Raw genomic sequence first — 5000 nt, 5'->3', positions numbered from 1 at the left:
CCCGTTTTAGGACCGTCTTCGCTCCAGGCGGAGCTCCAGGGGTGGCGGGCAAATCTGAATCTGGCCCAGGACGGGCCACCCTCCCTGGGCTGGCCAGGGAGGTCTGAGGGCATGGAGCTTTGGAACCACACCACGTTATTGGACTCTGTCTATTTTTTCCCCCAAACTTTGGCACCAGAGCCGGACCACCACACCATGTGCGCTGGGCTCGTGCCCAGGAAAAGATGCACCCTGCCTGGGGTGCACTTTTCAGAAAACCAGCCTGTCTTTTCCTGGAGGTCTCGTAACTTCCAGAGCTCCAGCGCGGCGTAATCTGGATTTTTACATGCCCACCCAGAGTGACTCTGAGTGGGACTCACGACGGTCTGATCGCTGGTAGGGGGTCCTCTGTGTTTGCCACCACCACGCTTCCCCTCTCTCATACATCCCCGAAGGCCCGTTTTAGGACCGTCTTCGCTCCAGGCGGAGCTCCAGGGGTGGCGGGCGAATCTGAATCTGGCCCAGGACGGGCCACCCTCCCTGGGCTGGCCAGGGAGGTCTGAGGGCATGGAGGTTTGGAGCCACCGCACATTTTTTGTACTCTGTCGTTTTTCGAGATCTGGGCTTCAGAGTCGAGCCCAGGCTCCGTTTCAAGGTGGGCATTGGGCTTCGTTCTTGCCCAGGAGACCCGCACCCTGCCTGGGATGCACTTTTCAGAGAAACCGGGCCGCCTTTTCCTGGAGGTTCTCGTGTTTTTCAGAGCTCCACCACAGCAGAGATTGAATCCTCTTCCCCAGCCAGAGTGCACCCTCTCTGGCTTGGGTGAGTGCCTTGAGTGCCCTGGAGGTCCGAACCAACAGCACGTTTATGGACTTTGTCTATTTTTCCAAATTCGACTCCAGAGTCAAGCCGGCCAAGGGGCTCTCTGAAGGCCCCTCTCTCCCTCCCTCATCCTCTACAAGAGCCCCATGGTCCGTTTTAGGACCGTCTTCGCTCCAGGCGGAGCTCCAGGGGTGGCGGGGGAAATCTGAGTCTGGCCCAGGACGGGCCACCCTCCCTGGGCTGGCCAGGGAGGTCTGAGGGCATGGAGGTTTGGAGCCACCGCACCTTTTTGGACTCTGTCGTTTTTCGAGATCTGGACTTCAGAGTCGAGCCCAGGCTCCGTTTCAAGGTGGGCATCGGGCTTTATTCGTGCCCAGGAGACCCCGCACCCTGCCTGGGATGCACTTTTCAGAGAAATCGGGCCGTCTTTTCCTGGAGGTTTCGCGTTTTTTTTTTTTTTCAGAGCTCCACCACAGCAGAGATTGAATCTGCTTCCCCAGCCAGAGTGCACCCTCTCTGGCTTGGGTGAGTGCCTTGAGTGGCCAGGGCCAACATCACCCACGGGCATCGGGCTTTATTCGTGCCCATGAGACCCGCACCCTGCCTGGGATGCACTTTTCAGAGAAACCGGGCCGTCTTTTCCTGGAGGTTTCGCGTTTTTTTTTTTTCAGAGCTCCACCACAGCAGAGATTGAATCTGTTTCCCCAGCCAGAGTGCACCCTCTCTGGCTTGGGTGAGTGCCTTGAGTGGCCAGGGCCAACATCACCCACGGGCATCGGGCTTTATTCGTGCCCATGAGACCCGCACCCTGCCTGGGATGCACTTTTCAGAGAAACCGGGCCGTCTTTTCCTGGAGGTTTCGCGTTTTTCCAGAGCTCCACCACAGCAGAGATTGAATCTGCTTCCCCAGCCAGAGTGCACCCTCTCTGGCTTGGGTGAGTGCCTTGAGTGGCCAGGGCCAACATCACCCACGGGGCATCGGGCTTTATTCGTGCCCAGGAGACCCGCACCCTGCCTGGGATGCACTTTTCAGAGAAATCGGGCCGTCTTTTCCTGGAGGTTTCGCGTTTTTTCCAGAGCTCCACCACAGCAGAGATTGAATCTGCTTCCCCAGCCAGAGTGCACCCTCTCTGGCTTGGGTGAGTGCCTTGAGTGGCCAGGGCCAACATCACCCACGGGCATCGGGCTTTATTCGTGCCCATGAGACCCGCACCCTGCCTGGGATGCACTTTTCAGAGAAACCGGGCCGTCTTTTCCTGGAGGTTTGGCGTTTTTCCAGAGCTCCACCACAGCAGAGATTGAATCTGCTTCCCCAGCCAGAGTGCACCCTCTCTGGCTTGGGTGAGTGCCTTGAGTGGCCAGGGCCAACATCACCCACGGGGCATCGGGCTTTATTCGTGCCCAGGAGACCCGCACCCTGCCTGGGATGCAGATCGGTTTGTGTGAGTCCTGGTTGTGTGAGCGTTACCCTTCTACATCACCCCCAAGGCCCGTTTTAGGACCGTCTCGGCTCCGGGCGGACAGCCGGGGGGCGGGGGGCGAATCTGCCTCCGGCCCGGGTCGGAGCTCCCTCCCCGGGGCCGTGCGTGGAGACCCGTCGCGCCCGGAGCTCCCGTGCAACCCCACGTTTTGGACTTGGGTTTTGGAGCGAGCGAGCGGGGTCGAACCCCGGGGGCCGAGCCGCCACGGAGTCCCCGAGCCCCGGGGACGAAGCCCCGGGAGCGAGGTCCCTCCGTGGAGGCGCGAGCCCCCAGGGCCCGGCCGCCCGCCCGGGGAGGAGAGCGCACGCTCCCCTACCCCTCAGAACCCACGTGGCTGGTTGCAGCAGACCCTGTGCACCGGAGGTTCCTCCAGGAGCGCGGGGCTGGGTGCTCTAAGCCCAAGTCATACAGGCAACCATGCCTCCCCGGGACTCCCCCTGCGAGCGGCGGCTGTTTGAAGGACGGTAACCCCACCGCACGGGGCTTCAAACGACCGTAGCTCTCCGAAGGCGGCTCCGATCGACGCCAAATTTTTGTCGGCTGGAGAACGGGACGAGACCTTTCGAATGAGACCGCCCCCAGCCCCGTGGGCCCCCGGGGGCCCGAGATACGGGCCCCCAAAGCGCCCCGGAAGCGGAAAAACGCAAATATCTCGCCGAAAACTCGACGTGCCCGGCCGAGGCCGGGCTCATTCGAACCGTCTCGCCGAGCTGAACGCGTCCATATGCGTTTCGTCGTTTTTGGTCGAGTATTCGCGGAGATATCGGCCGAAAACCCTCGGCCGCGCTCTGAAATGGCGCCCGCCGATGACGTCACGATCCCGGGAGAAAATCGCCCGTATCTCCGCGACGCGAAGGCCCAGAGAGCTCAAATTTGGGTGGCGAGGTCCCACGGGGGCCCTCGCTCGAACCAGGGCGGCGGCGGGCCCCGGGGACGCCCCCTACCGGATCGCCGTTCGCCGGGACCCCCGACTTTGAACGGCTATAACTCGGGGACCCGGGCGAGTTGGACCTCGTGGGTGGGCTCTTTCGAAAGGCCCCGTCCGGCACTACGGTCGATTCGAGTTTGGGGAAGATTGGCCCGGGGGTTCGCGAGATATAAGCCAAAAACGCCGCGCCTTTGACCGGGCCTAACTCCCTGACCCCGAGGCCCCCGGGGACGCGGGTGGCCTCTTTGGATAGGGCCCCCCGAGGCCTACGGAAGACCCGAGTTTGAAATTTTTTCGCCCGGCCGTTTTCGAGATATCGGCGAAAAACGGAATCTTCCCGTCCGGTGGGTGGGTGGGTGTGGGTGTGGGTGTCTCCGGGGGGCGGGGGGACTTCCAGGACCCCGGGGGGGCCACCTGGCCGTGCCCGAGGACGGTGCACCTCCCTGGGTGTGCCGTCAGAGCCTCCGGGGCCCCGGAAGTCCCCGCCCACTGCACGTTTTCGGACTTTGAGGGATTTTCGGGCCCCGAATTCGAACGCCCGTAGCTCGGGGACCCGGCGGCCCAGAGACACCGGACTCGGGTCAAGTGTGGCGTCCCGGCGGGCCCCTCGCAAAGAGCCCGCCCCCGAGCTCCGGGGCCCCCGGGTCCCGGAGAAAAGGGGCCCGACGTGTCGGGGGGGCGCCCGGGAAGGAAAGGTCCCAGGGGCCCGGGGCAGGCGGGGTCCGAGAGGGCCCGTGGGGAGCCCCCGACACCCGAAAGGGCGAGCCGCTGGGACCTCCCCTCTCCGAGATACGGGCCGTTTTCTCCGAAAGTCGCCCGCGCGTAACGGGGCCCATCTCGGGACCGGGAGGTCCCAGCGGCTCGCGGCGGCGGGTGCGGGGCCCGCTCTCGGGGACCTTGCTCCTCCCGCCGTCCCGAGCCACGGGGACCTTCCGGTCCCGAGATACGGCCACTTCCTGTCCAGCTTTGACCGGGTGTAACTCGAAAAGTAAGCCGAGTTGGGGCTCCACACTCGGGGGTATTGGGGGCCTCTGGGAGGGCCCCCCACGCCGGGTGTATGGGGCCCCAACTCGGCTTGGTTCCGGAGATATGGCCCTTTAAAGTTTCAACTTTGACCGGCTGTAACTCGAAAAGTGAGCCGAGTTGGGGCTCCACACTCGGGGGTATTGGGGGCCTCTAGGAGGGCCCCCCACGCCGGGTGTATGGGGCCCCAACTCGGCTTGGTTCCGGAGATATGGCCCTTTAAAGTTTCAACTTTGACCGGCTGTAACTCGAAAAGTGAGCCGAGTTGGGGCTCCACACTCGGTGGTATTGGGGGCCTCTAGGAGGGCCCCCCACGCCGGGTGTATGGGGCCCCAACTCGGCTTGGTTCCGGAGATATGGCCCTTTAAAGTTTCAACTTTGACCGGCTGTAACTCGAAAAGTAAGCCGAGTTGGGGCTCCACACTCGGGGGTATTGGGGGCCTCTAGGAGGGCCCCCCACGCCGGGTGTATGGGGCCCCAACTCGGCTTGGTTCCGGAGATATGCCCGTTTGAAGTTGCAACTTCTACCCAGTCTAATAATCCCAAAATAATAATTAAATAAAAAAAAAAAATAATAATAAAAATAAAAATAAGCCGAGTTGGGGCTCCACACTCTGGGCCTGGGGGGCACCACTAGGAGATCCCCCTGTGCCCAGAGCGTGGAGCCCCGAATCGGCTTTCCACACCACTCACACCGGTTTCTGACTACCTTAAGAGAGTCATTGTTAGTCGCGCAGTTTACCCGACTCTGGGAACCGGGGCTTTGG

The sequence above is a fragment of the Pimephales promelas genome, chromosome 2 (assembly GCF_988280905.1).
Source record: "Pimephales promelas chromosome 2, fPimPro1.hap1.1, whole genome shotgun sequence".
In the NCBI taxonomy this organism is placed as follows: Eukaryota; Metazoa; Chordata; class Actinopteri; order Cypriniformes; family Leuciscidae; genus Pimephales; species Pimephales promelas.
Note: the sequence above shows the minus strand (reverse complement) of the source record.